At 43.7% G+C, this 18,003-nt stretch overlaps 1 protein-coding gene across 1 annotated transcript in view; it reads right to left on the bottom strand.

Annotated features, from left to right (window-relative positions):
- The window catches only part of LOC118410639, a 32,948-nt gene extending 15,189 nt beyond the window's left edge, over positions 1 to 17,759 (bottom strand). The window contains exon 1 of the mRNA XM_035812424.1: positions 16,978 to 17,759. The gene's annotated coding sequence lies outside the window, so the exon portion shown is untranslated. The remainder of the gene's footprint in view (positions 1 to 16,977) is intronic.
- Positions 17,760 to 18,003: the final 244 nt, after the last annotated feature.

Raw genomic sequence — 18,003 nt, 5'->3', positions numbered from 1 at the left:
GCACAGAACAGGTCGGTACATCTTTGAATTAACAATTTCGGACCAAGTTAAGTTGAGGCGCAAGTTTGGTCAAAGAAACTGCACATATTTACATTTAAGAAATTACCGTAATATTCAACTTCTCTTAATCCCCAGTGATTCGTCTGGAACTGTACCGTACGTGCCCCAGGCCGCACCTATCTGTCTGCACCAGTACGTGGGTGGGTGCGGAGGTGGGCATCTTGGGCTGCAGGCAGCGCAAAAGCCTCGATAAGTGCCTTCTACTACTAGTACTAAAAGATGCATACTTCCGAGGCAGGTTGCAGATCCTATGGACTGAATTGTGGAGGCGGGAAAATGGCCTGATGGATTATACAAAGGCCGAGGGCAGAAGGAGATATTTATTACAGCAATCTCACCATGTCTCTGCGTGTGCAAATTTACATTACATGAAATAAAAATGTTGTACAAAAGGAACGCTCTGCAGAAAATGAAAGATGGTTCCCTGATATGAATTACATTGCCTTTTAACCTTAAATGGAAAATTTAAAGTTTTAACGGATTAAAATATTCTGTTTTCCATTCACTGTACAGACGCAGTAGACGACAACACTATCCATATCAACATCGTCACTCTAGTAAATGTCGCGTCTGGTTTACGTAACCATAACAGCCCTTTGTCTACATGAAGTATTTATGGCAGCTTTATTGAAGTGATATTTTCCATAAAGTCAAACTGTATTATGCAACGTAAATATACGCTGCCTACACCTTCCAGACACTTACATTGTGGAAGGGTACTGGTTTAACAACGAGGAGATGACTGTGATAAACGTTTCACGAACATATCAAATGAAACTTGAACAGGGCAGAAAACTGTAATCGTCAAATCGGTAAATAACACAGTGTAAGCTGCTGTTTCCGATGTATCCAGCGCACGTCGTGGTAGTTTCGTTCTTTCTCGCTCTCCACGTCCCAGTAAAATTTAAAGTTGCCAGGTTTGACAGCCAAGTTTGCAAACGTATCTCTACGTCAGGATGGAGCTGCACGGCTGCTAGACAAGGCGGCGCTCCCACCTCTGCTGAAATAATTGTGTACAGGCGCAGAGGCGGCTCATGGTGTTCAACTCCAGGTGTGACTGTAGAGTGCAGGTTAATGGCTACGGGTCAGTTGTGGATGAATTAATATCAGTATGGTAACGCATCACAGGAAACACACATATTAGGGAGTCTCGGACTATGACTCGTGCAAGTTGAGCTAATGTGCGAGGTGATTTTGTGCACTATCCTCCGAATGACTTAGCAATCAATGGACATCAAAATTCTGCCAGCAAGATCCAGTTCCAGAGGAATACCATGTAACTGTATATTTAAACACACGCAATGACAGAAAACAAGCCCGTTGTGGGTGTTAATGGTGCTTTTTGTAACGACTGGAAGTAATCATTAGCGTTTCTGATTGATTTTTAATCACCGTTATAGCATTACAGCTTGAGTTAAACATACGCTAGGTCATGCATGCATCGTCAGGCTTGCTCTTCAATGCACGACCATTATCAGGCTTCTTCCAGCTGGTTCCAGGCCCACCTCACATTAGGGTGAGTTATGAGGAACCGACGTCTCAACCGCCGCTTTGCACGACCGGGTCGTGTTTACTGACGCGTTCCGCAACCGAAAAAAATCAAATCGCGGCGACTTGGAATGTTAAATAATGTTTAAGGATTCGGCTGTCAACCTTACGACATCAACAGACGATGTGTGAAACTACGGGTTCAGTAAGATCAGCCGCACCGCACAAATGGAACATTATTTTCTCGCGGAATTTATTGAAATGATCTCAAGCAAGAGCTATCTACAACTAGAACATAATGTCAGAAACAAGAGATATCAAATCCGGATCCGGAAATTTAGCTGCAATATACCTTAGGCCACGTTGATTTGATTATATGGATGACATCCGCGCTCGCACCAATTTTCGACCATTTCCAAAAAAAAAAAAGTTTTCGACCACACAATAAGTTGTGCAAAGCAGCTGTAAAATGAGCACAAATATTCCGTAGATTGAAAAAAAAGTATCAGAAAACAGATAACTAATGCCATAGAATGCCAAAATGAATCTAAGTCAAAGAATAAGATGTGAAAGGACAGAAAGAAAAAAAATCCATTGTTGGTTGGGGGAGGTACCAGTACAGAAAATTCAGGTCCAGAGGATCATTTCCAGGTCCGGACATGAACCTGGGCCTGATGTCTGTGGAAACTTGAGAACTGGCAATACTCAAAACAATGGTAATTGGTCAATTTTGCTACAAAGGAATCTGTTTGGTGGATTATTGGACTCCCACTGCATTTTAAAATCCAATCTCCTTGTAATAAAGGCTAACTGTCTCTGTACCTTTGACTGTAGAAACTTGGTGCAATTGACTATAAACTCTACTTGACTTCGCTCTTGTTGTCTTCTTGGCCCCCCGGTTAGACCCCAAATAGCTGCCGACATAGTGTGTCCATTTTGTAATTGGCGAAACCTGTTCCTCTGTTTTTTTCTTCAGGTCTGTTTTTTTCGGATTGGTCCAAGAAGAAAAAAAATGTTTTGCACCCGTATGATGTACTGGTCCCTACACCTACACCTACATTGTAAATGTTGGTATACCATACTATGTGTGTTTAGTCCTATGTTCAACCTTCCTGGCCACTTTGATTTCATACTGAAGGCAACTTTTTTTTTGGCCAAACTTTTTTTTTATTCGCTCGCTCGCATCAGTTTTGGAGTTCCCGGAGGATGTCATCCATATAATCAAATCAACATGGCCTTAGAAAGACACTAGGGGACCCATTATCAGCGCCCCTTGTTTTACAGACCTCTGCTCACCTACCAATATCACTCGGATCCACCAACAGGCACAGCTTCTCAATTCATACTGCCCACAAGGCACATGCAAACATCCAAATGGCACCAAAAACATAACCTTCTTGGAAAAGTTCACGGAACGCCATAGCAGGTGCGTGTATTGAGAATTTGTGCATTGTGCAATCTTCAATTAGCTCGATTAGTTCACATGTAGCTGAATCGTGAGTTCCACGTAAAAATGAACTTAAATTTCTTCCTATTGCCGGTGTCTCTCATTGAAAATCGCAACAGACACAAAGTTGTTTAAAGCAATGGTCGATAACAAAGATATTCATAGCAACCGAATATTCTCAAGGAGATTTGACGTCCACTGTACCCCCTTCTCAAAGCTCTGTGCACTTTGTTCACAACCATTCCATTATGTTCAAAAGCCTTTCTTGCGAAGAAATTACGACATTCTACAGTCGTTAACTCCCCGAAGACTAGGAATTGGCCAATGAATCTTCGACTTTGAGTGACGTCATGATGTCTTCATCGAATCGTCCGATCAATAGCCAATCCTTTTGATAGCGGATCAGCTAACGGGCAACGAGTGGAATTCATCTCTGGGTTGTGCCAGACTGATTAATCTGACTGCCAGGGTTGGCAAGTATTGAACTTGTATGTCTCTGAGCTGTACTTGAGCTGTGCTTGAGCTGTACTTGATGTTATGATGATTTACTTGGGGGGGGGGGGGGGCACAGACATGGCGCGAAAGGAGCGGCTGTGACTGGGGTGCACATGGTCGTTGGAGGCAGCGGATAGACCCTATGGGCTAATCATCCGGCTGTTGAATTACTCTCAAGCAATGGGCCTGGGAAATCATCTAATCTTCTATTCCTACATAAGTTCTCATCAGCTAGGGACCCCTGTAATACTGTACTAGACGACTAGACGTGCACTTAACTCTGATCTTGGATATCCTTGGGGCATGTTTTTGTACATACACATTTGACTAATTTTGATAAAATCAATTACATGACTTCAAGAGTCTACCAGTTCGTTGATGTGCCTGCGGTATTTGATGCCACGATAAATGCTCTCATTTTTCACATTGTCAGTGTGTCCACTAGGGTCTTCAGTCCAGACATACAAGAACTACTTTAGATTGTTGGCAAAGATGACTATCAAACGGGATTTGGATTGATTGGAAAATCAATATATGTTATGCAACGACGGAAGGGGCGTAATCTAGAACAACTGCCAGACAAACTGGTTGACACAATCATTTATCAGGGGCCAGTGATATTTAATACACGTGTTTTATGTATACCGGATCGTGTTCGAATGACGTGTAGGGGGCTTACATAAGAGAGACGTGGCCATATATATTCGGAAAATCGATTTTAGTCGAATGCCATAAAAGTACACGTTACTCCGCACGTCTGAACTGATCAGCTTTGGAGGCAAAGTGTTGTTTTCCCTCGGTACGACACATCAGAGGCAAAATTGACTTTATCTCAAGTGAACATACTCTGATTGTTATCAACGGAGGGCATCAACAGGAAGACGCAGTGTAGTGGCATAATACCTGTTTATCACACTTATTATCGAATGACGACCTATTGGCTATTTCTACATTGGCCATTTCTTCGTGATCTACATTCTAACAAGATCTCGCAGCTCCATGAAATATAGCTGGAGAATTTATTGTTTGTTGATTATTGTTAATATATCTCTATATGACTGATTTTTTCTATGCATTTGCCCACTGAACCATGCATACAGGAATTGACATAACCAATTGCTTCCTGCCAGCCTTTGGGAACAACTTTGGACCCAGGCCAAACCTTCCCCAAAATTTCGCGAATAAAGGACAGTAACTTGTGAACATTTCGATCGCCGCGGCCGGCAGATAGCCACTAGCTGTGATGGGTCACCATTTCACAGAATCTGTCAGCACCATGCATCTTCCGTTTGCCGGAGGAACTTAATGTCGGTACGTAAGTTGTGCCGCCTCGAAATTAGGTCTCCCGAGCTCAACAAGCCATACAGAAGATGCAAATTAGACAGCGGACTACTTAGGATAAAAGGGCCATCTCTTGACATATCTCACCAGGTTGAAGTGTATTGATGCACTAGTATCCATATGTGTATTGGTCGAGTGCCATGCTTAACTGGCCGTGTTAGATTAACGTCTGCCCTTGTGTGTCTAATTTATAAGTATGCTGTAAAACTCATGTAAGTACCTAGTAGGTACCCCCAACAAGTACATTGTTGTTCTATTACATAAATCTGCCAAATAAATCGAGTTTTACTCTTTTTTATAAACACATGGCCAAATCCTATCAACTTTTACGTTGAAATGTATACAGGTTAATGCAATTACAGTTTTCAGTATTTGCGTTTTGTAGACATATGACCAGGAGGCTTGGTTACTAAGTTTAGATTATGGCTTCCTTACAAAAGTAGTCAACTTTAATTAAGGCAGAGTTAATCTATCAAACAAAACGTTAGATGGTTAACGTTACCATGTCAACGAATGATACCTCTTCTTCGTGTATACAAATGCAAATACAGATAGAGTGCACTTACGCCTTTCTCTGTTGTGACGTCGATATCTTTTTAGCATCTACACACTTAATTAGTTCATCCGTCGAAGTCAGTCTCCACAAGTAAAGACAACAAGTGTACCAAGTTGCCCATTAATACTTATCGTTTGTGTGCATGTAGCCCTCCAGGGTTTGGACTGCGCCATAAAAGCCTGACAATACTGTGGATTGTCAGCCAGGTGTGTAATATCGTCATCGCATTTTCTGTTCGTTAAAAGATCAATCACACGCCGAATGCACGGCTAGCCGGCTGAAAAATACCGCAACTCTTTCCCAGCCTGTCACTAGAGCCGAAAATATGTTTGTGGCTTTGAATGTGTTTATAACGTGCGGGGATCCTCGTTGAGCAGCCAATCTATGTCTCATTCAATTTGTACACACTTCTCCGCCTGTGAATGCCCTTTGGTTCTCTTCATGTGTCTTGAATAGTGACGAGAACTTCTGAACATAGGCCCATACGGGGGGGGGGGATGTCACGCGGCAAGAAAGCAATCAACATTCAGTGCGCTATAGCTGTCACCACGGAAATCCGATTTCCCCTGCTTCTATCGAGCCAAAGCTGTATTAGGTAAAGACGTCACTTAGAGCAGACGGAGAAACTTGACCTGCATAGCAATAAAGTTGTTTTAGCTATTTCTTAGAGGGACATTCTACTATATTCACTTGTTGGTTGTGATTTCAATTGTGTGACGAAGCTGAGTAGTGTTAAAGGTAGGACAACGGATAACTTAGGTATTTTGGGGTGATTGAAAACAGCTTTCAGTCACCATTAGGTCTTACTTAGCTGATTGCCGCAGGATCAATTTTGCCTTGATAGGCCACGCTTAACTCCATATAGTAGTCCCTACCAGACTAGCTCCGCTGGCTATAGGGAATAGTTTTTCAGGAAAGTTTGGCCATAGAAGGGTTTCGTTGGATGGGGAAATGTTAATCTTAGCTTGGACTCAATCTCTTGGCCAAATGTTCCTTTTTGCCGAATTCTGTGATCCGTACCCCCATAGGAAGGCTAACTCAAGAATGCCTTTAATGCAGAGTCTATGGGCAGTTTGTCTGCACTCCACACGCACTTTGAAAATATCCGCTTATTGGTCCATCCGCTTTATTAATCAATAATGGGTATACCACGCACCAGGGACAACATTAGCATAGAATTGAAGATTGTCCCTGCGTCTTGCTGTCCCAACAAATTTTGATTCTAAAATCATCTAATCTGCGTGCTGATTATTAGCTTTAGCTGAATCATTTTCATCTAGATATGTTTCTAAGGAAATTACTTAGGAAAATTGTGACTGTACGCCACATTGAACGTGAAAAACTTAAAGGTACATGTTATATCGATCTACTTTAGCTCACTGAAAAGCCATCCTTCCACTTGTCGATGCAAAGAAGACAGACTCTATGTACAGTTCTTATACACTACGTTCAACATACAGGAAAATTCCTCTAGCTATTTTCGACAAGCACAATGAATAGTGGACAACATCCCGTCCTTGGTCGTAAGGAACGCAACCCTTTCCAGTAGCGTACATGTCGGCCGGGATCGAATTCACAGAGACAGGGCCGCCAACCATTGGATTACGCATTCTTATATCGTCGTTATAGCTTAACTGGGATCGGTGTGTCCAGGAGGACAAACCTGTCACAAACTGTCGATGTCCACCCCGTCCACAATAGTACCATAGAGTGGTTGCTTGATAGTAGAAGGACATCATATTCCTTGGAGTCTTTAAGCAAATTTAGGCAAATAAGAAATATAAATAATCGAAAATTAAGACTACCAAGTCTACGCATATCCATCTTAATCGTCTATATTCACATTCATATCTTTTACCCTTGTTACGGTCAAAATACATCGACCCCAACTGGACAACATCTGCTTCCACAAGTTTAATTTTGAAGCTAGCCCACTTCAGTTTTTCTTTGCTTCAGACCAGTTCACGTCCCACCCCACATGACATCTCCCTGTAAGTGTAGCGCCCAACCAGGAATAACCACCCAGCTAGTTTATTAGCTGTGTTCTGGTAATCTCCGAGGGGAAATCCTGCACTCTCGGTACCGGAGACGCCGATGTCTGCCGTGACACGGAGACGCGCTTTGTTTCCTGTCTCCACACAAATTGCTTTCTCCAGACTTAAGAGGTACTAAAGGCATGAGAGTTCATCTTTACTGATCAGGGTACTCTTATAAACGTGGTGACACCTATCACACAGATTAAATTCTATGAACGTTCTTTCGTCTGAGAAGACTTTAATATCCCCCTGTCTGGGTAATCCTCACGTATTCTTACAGTGCCTGCCTTAACCACGGAGATGCACGATTGTTGCGACGCTCAATATAACTGCTTCTAAAAGGGATATAAAACCGTGCGGGAATCGCTGTAATTCCAGCTGCCATTGCCTTAAGCCTACTAGCTATGGGCAGTTTGTAACAATTGGTTACATGTATGTATAATTTTGTCGTGTATTAAGGGTCGGAATGGTGCGTCTTCTATACTGTTTGATGAGGGCCTGAGTTGCGGCCCGGATCCAGACGTCTTGTCGCGCCTACTTGGACACACGCCAGCAGACCTCCATGCGACTTATGGCTCATGTGCGGCCAGGTACATTTTCGAGCTGCATGACAAATGTTCAGCAGACGACAGGGCTTTGGAATTTCGGTATCTTTTTTACAGGAACTGAAATGCTCTAAGGGTTGCATAATAACATCGAAATACCAAAGAAAAATTCTAAAAATCAAAAGAATGCTTGGTATAAAACATAAATACAATCTCTTTGCCTGTGGGAATGAAGAATGTTGGCGAGAAAAAAGCACCTCTTCATTTTGCTATCCGCCTTTGGTATCAAGTCTCCCCATCACAGACAACAGCGACATTCATTCAGCACTCTCTAAGTAATAAAATGTAGAAGTTCATTCTATGTTCCTTCTATTGCAGAGAACAGGGGTAACACCCCCTTGTTGCAAGAGGCGCCGCAACCGAACTGAGACCGCCCAAGGACCGGAAAATGATCATTCAACGAAATCCGTAGATAAAGAACGATCCACGCGTTGTGTGTGTTTTATTGTGTTTTGAAATCATACTTTTACAACGTGCACCAGTCTAACCGTGAAATAACATAAATCCAATGTCAATGCTGGTCGCTGTATGGCTGCTCAGCAATTGCCGTCTGGTACAATGGCGTCATATTTCCAAACCGGGCCCCAGTCGGGCAAAAACGAATGATATAGAAGACGCCAAAATACACAGAACGTAATAAAAACGAGTCATGGACATAATTTGTGTCTATTTCTAGGTATGTATTTTTTATTTTTCGTCACTCAAAACAGCCCAGTCGGGCCATGTCTTGGAGATGTGACCTAATCATAAGATGGGCACCGCCATTCAACTTTAAGCTCATCAACGGCTTTCCGCCGTGTGAGGCCAATTTTTGAGATACAGTTACAGTAGAAGCCAGTTAATTGCACAGCGAATTACCGCACACTTCTATTGCAAGGAATCCCCAAATCCCAAACAAGTGCTGTTCAGCTGGATAACTTCCCATTGTTGCACAACCCGGATAATTGCACGAAATACACTGGCAAAATGGTTGTGCAATTAAACGGCTTCTACTGCGCTAGTACACATTTCCATTTTGTGACACGTAGAATTATGCCACACAGATGACCTGTCAGGTGCACGGAAAACTAAGCGCTGACCCGCGTTCCTCCTCCGCTCCTTAGATCATCCCATATTGGTGACACAAATAAAGAAGAATATGTGCCACGTAATGTAATTACAATTTAGCTGCATGTAGATGGTAATTTGGTCTGCCCAAGGGTACGTCATTTATCATGCTCTCTCAGACAGGGAAGTCAAACTGTACATTGAGCTGTCTAGATAGCATAGAGAAGTCTGAGAACTGCTTTTGTTTCTAACTCGTTTTTTTTATTCCTAACTCGAATAGCAAAGAGAGCCAAGAAGTGTATTTTCCTCCCACTGCCGTTAGCTCTCGAGCTGTCGACATCTTGAAGATCTGTGCTGGGCTGTCTACATCTACCTTACGTCTTACGTCACAGTACCACGTCAGAAAACTATATGTACCTCTCCACTTTGTCAAAGCGCAATCACATAATATGAGAATAGATATCCGCGTTATTCTGTACACGTTTTCTCATAGCTACAATCCATCTATCCTCCAACTGGCAGACATTGCCAACAAACATGATATTTAGACAAGCTCTTTTACATATGTAACACCCAGTTTCTTTCACCATACACCGACAACCTCCCCACTCTCAACAAAGTACCAGCCCTAATCTTGTGCAAGGTACAACCGATGTTTTCCTGTGGCTGTGACGTCACATGGAGGGATGATTTGTTTGACAGTATGAAGTCTAGAGCTCTCCAGTGCCTCCTGCACATCGGGAGACCCAGCTAACGAATGGATCCAGTGATTGCCTGGTACCATGGCTAATGGTGTGTTTGGCTTGGGGGAGCTGATCTCTTACTCTAGAGTAGCCGTGATTTAGTTCCATAGGACTCGTTTCTGGGTAGCGTTTTGAAGTAATTTTTCTGGCTCTGCTGAGTGTATGTGAAAGGCTGACAATGTTTGAAGACAAAACTCCAAGAAAACCTTAAATTGAGAATAGACGTTTGATTCTATGCACTGCAAATGCAGGACTGTTGAGGTACTGGTCCTTGGGTGTGGCATCTGCATACACTGCTCGGCTACGGGTTGTTGATGATGATGGACATTTCGTAACTGACAATAATCAAGCTGAGTACAGAATTACTGCACCGAACAGACGCTTAGAAAGGTTTTACCTTTTTTTCTATGACATTGCGTCCAGCCGACTAACTGGCAGGAGGTAGTTGCAGGACTTTCCCTCAGGGTGATATTTATGTCACTGGTACTTGTGAGTAATGCCCTGAAACATCCTCTATAGCTCACAAGAGAGGCCCTTCGTCTTCGTTTGTCATGAAAGGTCGGCAGCCCACCGAAGACGAGTCTTGCTTTTTTTTCAGAAACGTTTTAAGCTTATTCTGCCGTCTTAATTTGCTACACGCCTATACATCATTGCTTTAGAGCTGCTCAGATGCGATGGGTGGTATTTGGATCCCTCCAATGCCTCCCACAAACACATCCATTATGCCGCCTCGCTGTTGTTTCTCCCGCCATGAGTTATCTCAACACCGCCGATTATGACAAAGCTTTATATTATTCCATGCTGGATATCTTATCCTGGCGCATTTTTCACTGATAATGTGATAAACCGGCGGTGCGCTGGCACTGAAGCGGGTCGCTGGGCGTGGCATCTGTTCCGGGAAAGCAGCGCAGTGTGGTCTATTTGGAAAACCTGAAGATACATTGTCATTACCTCAATGAAGGAGAGTAGGCATTGGTGGACCAGGTTTGGTATTCTGCTGACTGACGAAAAGCGTAACTCAAGAACGTAAATGAGTGAGTGAGTGAGTGAGTGAGTGTGTGAGTGAGTGAGTGAGTGAGTGTGTGAGTGAGTGAGTGAGTGAGTGAGTGAGTGAGTGAGTGAGTGAGTGAGTGAGTGAGTGAGTGGCAAGCTAAACTAGTACTGTAAGGCGCCGTGCACCAGTCCCATCGCTATGCCGCTAGCGCTTCTCTACTCCTAAAGCATCTCATCCAATAACTCGCCAGGCTTAAGTCTGTTCTCCCCATCAACGCTATCACACAGCACCGCCTCTTTGCGCGAGTTGAGCTACTCCTAAGAGATCAGACAGATATAGCAGTCTGGCTGGATGAGAAGAATTCCAATCAAGTGAAGCTTAAGTGAAAGAAAAGTCCCTTCCATTCTGCGCACGAGTTCAATGACCAGAAAGTTGATCTGCAAATGATTCAAATTGACAGGTGTGCCAAACGATAGAACAGTGAGAATGCACAGCGTTGTCAGAGATATTTGCTGGTCCCGGACATAAGGAGAAGAATACTTCTAGATGCATGGGACGGATTTGTATGCTGCTCGCGGTAGTGCCTCTTGATTTAGAAAAATGGCGCCTATTATCGACAAATTCGCACGAATTTGAAGATCAATTACATCGTCATCAACTGGCAGCTCCTAGCTGAACAGGTGTAACGTGAAAATATTGCCGTCGTGATTCATATACTTCATTTTCAGATAAGACTGTCGTCTATGGCCTTTAATAGCTTACCGGTGGGTGTGCGCGGTTTTAAAGGAACGATGCATCACAGAACTAATCAAAACATTTTATTGAAAATGGATGAAATTGAGGGGAAATTATTCCATAATCTTTTATTCAGCCCAGGTTCAGGGATTTCCCGCCACTAATACAGCGCATAAGGCCTTCTCTTAACTGTCTATCGATCGTTCGTAGTTGGCTCCAAATGTCTCTTTAAATCATCAAACGATGCTTTGTGTGGTCCCCACTTTAACATGAGTCTCACGTAGTCATAGGGTAGAGTCTATGCCTGCTCTGATTGAAGCTGACATCCAAGCATCACAAACCACGACCTGCTTTCAGTATTACCAGACACGTCACGGCGTACCGGCGGGGCGATGTTGATTATCAGAAATTGTCATACCCTCATAGTGCTAGAAATAGGCAAACGGGGACCACATTTGCGAAAGAATACAACATGTCATTTGTTTTGAAATCTATAAGCGACAAGAGACGGTGATATTGACGGATTTATGCAATAGCCAAGGTAGACATTATATAACACTAAGCAACCGTTTAATCAACTACAAATCGTTATGTTATTGCTAAGTAGAAGATAAGTATTCATGGCACACTAAATGTGCGGTGATGAGACTGTCTGGTCCCTCCGGTATTGACCATAGAGACTCGGTATATGCAAAATCAGAAGATAACAAACGGCCTTTAACGAATTTTTGCAAAGAGAGGTCTGCAATGATAACAGCTCCCATCCGTCATGTAGAGTCCTTGACCAAAAAGATTGCTAAACGGATGAACACCAGAACTACATGGTATATTTGGTATAGCAAGAGCGATGGGAGAGGGCAGTTGGCGCCGGCATCGCTGGGGTTTCAAGATGGCGGACTCCGATATTGGAAATAATGAAGTTATGGGCCGTCAAGAAAAATCTGTGCAACAATTACGGCCCGACTAAAAGGAGCCAAGGGACCCTGCCAGATCTATTGTGGACTGTTGTCCAAATCAAATATCCGCAAGGTTGACCGGATTATGTGGCGGGTGAGGATCCCCTTTGCCTTTCTGGACACCTATAGACATTCTCCTTGTCCTGGTCATGAGTCCGGGGCTTAGTGTAACCCTGATAGGTTGTGTTATTGTCTTTTCCAATTCCTTGAACTTGGAGAAGGGGCAGTTTTAATACAATAGATATGTCACGGCTAAAATATCGCCATGTATCCCGTTTGCAGCAGCACGGCGCCATGTGAAGTAGAACATTGTACTTAGCATGCTGAAAGCAGACATAAAGCAAAGAGGCTGAAGCCCTCCTATAACAGAAAAGAAATTCCGAGAGCTACTGGAGCTCGCAACACGCAACACGCAGTCGAAGAAGATGAAGAAAGACTGACTGCAGCTGCAGGCTGTTTCAACAACTGCAGATGCAGAAACCAGAGGATGATGATGATGGATAAGTTTTGGAAAGAAACGAAAAAGGAGAAGTGACACATCAATACTGAAGGAGCAAATCAAGACATCAGACATCATTACTACTAGTAGTGTGTGAGGATATCCCTCCGCTATCGACACGAGTCGCACAGCTCATTACCGTACCGCAGCACCACATGCACGTCTCGTGCTCCTTGTACAGGCGAGAAATTGAACGTTGATCCCCTGACCCCGACCGTGAGATGCCAGTCAGGTCAGCTGAGGCAGACCGCATAACAGGGCAATGACCGCCGAACTTAGGTGTGCAGTGGTAGTGAAGAACGGGGGGCAATATCGCCAACTTTCAAGGTTTGCAAGAAAACGCCTGTGAGATCTCTGAGACGTATAGTTGACCCTAAGTCGCTATTTCCGTCATACCAGTGAATCTTCACGTTTTATTACTGCCCGAAGGTGACCCTATATGGGAGATTAGAAAATGAACGCCAGCTGAAGCGCACTTAAGTCTGTGATACAATGCTTTTAGAGCGATAAACCAACCAGAAGCCGCGCGCCATGGCGGGAAATATTTACGAGCTCTGGCGCTTGTAAGGCGGTTTTACGCTCCGCTTCAGGTGGTTTCATTACCCAGCCACAATAGATTAACGTATGGCGAGGAAGAAATGCGAATATTGGATGTAGCCGAAGGGAATGACCATGGTAGATCACAATAAGCAGGGGGCATTCAAGGTTAACGGTAGTGGTGACGCTATGGAAAAAATAATGATCTTAAGATATGTTATAAAACTGATAGTCTCCGGTGACCTGGTATGGAAATACCTTCACGGTGATGGGAGGATTATTTTGTTATGGTGGGAATATTACGACATTGCGTACAAAATCAATGAGTTGTTCCCTGGTGATAGCAACGGTCTATAAGGTACATGTTACATCACCCTAGGGAGAACACTGTCTATAAAAGTGCAGTTAATGACCCTGTACATGCCTGCACTGAGTGAAGTGCACTTGTCCCCAGAAATGGGACGACGTTCTGTATTTGGCGTTGGCCGTAAACTAGCTTGGTTATTGCTAAACTGTATCGATATTCTTATGCCTCCCGCTTCCCCATTTAGCCTGGACCAACTTAGTAACGAAAATAAGGTGGTTGGTTCTGGAGCCCAGCACCAACTATATGGTTACAAGTGTGCAGTTATGACTCAATGAGTCCCTAAATATTGCTATCAACAGTATAACAGCATCTTCAACGTATAGATACTAGTAAGTCCAACAGGGATCACTCACTCACTTTTCTACCATGGAGCCATGACGCGAAATCTTATAAATGACTCGAGCGTCTTCAGACTATTATACTAGTCTAGAATATTCTATGATATATATATAGAGAGTGACTGAGGTTTGTTTTAGCCCAACACCTGTTTTGACATTTGGCACATTCCGACCCACACAAAGGGCAAACGTCATGTAGCGGCTCCAGAAGGGCGATCACTCCTACGCTATTTCTGAATATATACATCAAAGCAACACACTCCTTTTCCATATAGAAGCACGCGAATTGCGTATTCAGAGTAAAATTATAGCATATCGTATTAATTTAAAAAAAATAAGATTTGAAAACAACACTATATATTCATTAGGTACATGAATATCAAAACGTCAGCCATATTTTTATTCTCACGTTCGCAACAAGAGAATTGGAATAAATCCGGCAAGGGTCTGAATTGCCAATGACTCAAACAATTGTTATCAATAGATCAAGCAAACAGCCAATCAATCAATCAATCAATCAAATTGTTTATTGAAAAAAAAAACAAGAAACCTGCAGCCATACACTTCTTTAACTATGGCTGTAAATAGTAACACTGAATTAAGAAAATCGATTTGAAATTCTTAATTACACATGAAGAATTAATTTTGCATATTACATGTACATAAATTGACATATTTGTAGCATGCAACACTGCCTGCATATCACGATGGGTAATCCTCCCATTCGTCCTCTGCCTGACTGTGTTTATCCGTGATAGACACGCGCCAGGCACGCCGTAATGGTGTTTACTGGGACTGGGCTGGAGTTCAGTAATTTGTCTGTTTTGATCCCAGCAGTGCAATTCGCGGACTGCTCTGTCAAGATAATCGCTTCACCTAAGCCGAATACTCGTCACCATGGCAACGGCACCATCAAACCAACGTCCTTCTCTTTAAACCTCAAGTTGTCGTTATCTTGAGTACGCCTCCCAGACAACTCGTTATCAAGTTCAATACTGACTAAACTTCTGCCATGAGTTAGACATTCTGGCAGCACCATAACAACAGCGACATCCTAGCTAGCTCGTCTGTCACAGGTCTCTGTGCCACCGGAAAATGAATTTTTCACGCAACGCAACCATTTCAGACTGTTTTAGCGGGCCAACTCCGTGCAAGATGTATCTTGATTACCCCGGCACTTAACCCTCGAGTGGAGGCTGACTCGGTGCCACTTCCTGGCGGAGAAAGCGAAGAAGCGACCGCATCTCATCTCTGGGAAAACTATCGAGGACGTGCAAGAACAAAATGGATGGATAAAATCACAGCAATATGGGATAGGAGAAAAATCCACTATTCCCAAAGTAACTCTCAAAGATTGGAGAAATGCGAAGACGGTGAAAAGGACGTAGGCAACATACCGACGCATGTTTTCTATTATTCACCTTGTTGCAGCTTGCGCGATTAAATATATGTATAATTATCGACTTTCAAATCAATACCTGTAAAGCGTGGGTCGTGTTACAAATACTGAGATCGATTCATTTTACCACACGACTCACTAAATCTGCGCCTGGAGAAAGGTTTTACCACTCAGCAGCAGGTAAACTCCACAGCGCACGGCACCGGCAAATGGTTTAGTGCAGGAGCTCTTGTCGCGTCTGACACCTCTGCGGCCTCGACTGCCAAACCAACAACATACCCGCCACCAGGCCTTTTACGGCGGGTATGGAGTGTAGAATTCGGCAAATATAAGTAGAAAATTGGCCAGGACACTCAGTCTGCAGGATGTCACATTTCCCCCTTTGCCTGGCAAATGAAGCCCTGTGGTGGACGCACACAGGTCTGTAAATACTCGTACAATGTAGTCTGTCTATAGCCAGGCTAGTTTGGTACAGACTATCAGCACCACACCTGCAGATCAGACCGGTGCGAGTCGGTGCGCAGACACCAGGATTAGCTGTGTGCACACCGTTATGTGATGCCTTAATTAAACCGTGACTAACCGCACGCCGATATGACTTAGCGTCAACACGGGCTTGATAAACAGACGAGTTATTTCTGGAGGAGGCGCTCTCTCGCTTATTTATGAATCCACTCAATACGCGATCTCAAGTCTCGGCGAAATCTCGCTATATTCAGTATACGGTACGTCGGAATTGCATCTAACAGACATAGTGTGCCACTGCTTTCAGGGGCTTGAACAATCGTGTAATGTCGCTCTTGTACATGTGATGATCATACGGTAGTTTTGTTTTGAAAAATTACGCAGACTCACTGTTAAGACAGTTGTTTGATACATTGGCCCATGGATGTTTTGTTTTAGTATGTTTGTGAAGGCAGAGGTAATCGCATGGAATAGTTGATCGTATGAGACTGACATTCTTCGGACTAAATAGATTCCTTGCATTGTTAAAATGTAATATGAATAATATTTACAGCTTCACTCTAAACAAGACTACACTCCACACAAAAACTGAATAGTAGGTGCGCCAAGCACTTCTCTACGGAATCCGTCCACTGCTACACATCTTATTAAGATGAGATGGAAAACGGAGAACATACCCATAAAAAGATTTCATCAATGAATTTGGTGCCAACAAAACCGTTTTCATTTTGAAACTATATCATATAAGGCCTTTTACCTTTGGACAACTCTGGCAGCCCCCGCTATACAGGTTTGTGCAGATTGATGTAAAATATTCGTCTATTACTCTTTTAGGGAGAAACTAGGACAGCACTATAACATAGACTTACGTTGGGCGGTCCGGTAACAGCGGTGGTACGGAGGTTTCTTGCACCAGCCAATTTCTACATTTGGAGGCGCTCCTTGCCTTGCAAGCCGCCTACAGTATGAGTTATAGTGTAGAGCAGTCTTGACGGCATTCCTCGCAGAGTGAACTGCCGCCCTGTGCACCTGGCTCCGTGTGTGTCTGTACATCTAGCAGAGCCGTACCGGCAGTATCAGCGCATTCTGACGGAGGTGGCGATGTCCTATCAGCAGTACGCCTGCATATGCACCGTTAACACACGCCCGAGGCGCCGGGATCTGCGCGCCGCTCCGAGCTGACGTGCGTGGAAATCTGACGAGCGCCTCCCGACGCCGCTGAAAAGCAGTTTAGTTAGGAGGGCAGGAAGGTCTGCCTGTTGATGCGGTGAAACACTTTAGCCGGCCGTCCCGCTGTACGTCCCACACGGGGGTGTCGGTCACGGGCACAGAGTCCCTCGGTGGTGGCAGACACACCAACAACACAGACCTGACGCTCAGCCGGATTCTCCCCCTTCTCAAACGGATAAATTAGGCTGGGGCTTGCTCTCAAATGTCAGCGCCGGTGATGTGCAATAAGGCGCACTGTCTTCATACAGAATGCCGAATCACGGGCAAATCCTTACCAGACTAAAACCGCTGGCGAGCCTTAGCCCGCTCCACAGCCGACAGAATTAGGTATGGGCACGTAGTGGATAATAATTTTTGAAATGTCATTCGCTCACTTTCACCCAACTGAAGGTCAGAATTCATTAAAAGCACAAAGCGTGAAAATTCCATCTATTCCCCCGAGAAAAGGGCGACCTCCTGTGGAGACAAGTGAAGTGCACTATTTACTTCAGCAGTGAAATGTTTGAAGGACATGTGTGGGTGTGTTGTAATCATTTTCAAAGCAATTTACAAAGAAAACTGTGTGGATATAAACATCTCGGTTTTTTTTATCAGGAGTTCTTTATATCTTTATCAAAGCAAAAACGCTCCGAAAAGGAGCAACTGTGGTCTGTGACCCAGCGAGT

Source organism: Branchiostoma floridae, chromosome 2, assembly GCF_000003815.2.
Source record: "Branchiostoma floridae strain S238N-H82 chromosome 2, Bfl_VNyyK, whole genome shotgun sequence".
Lineage (NCBI taxonomy): Eukaryota > Metazoa > Chordata > Leptocardii > Amphioxiformes > Branchiostomatidae > Branchiostoma > Branchiostoma floridae.
This window is presented reverse-complemented; position numbering and strand designations above follow the sequence as displayed.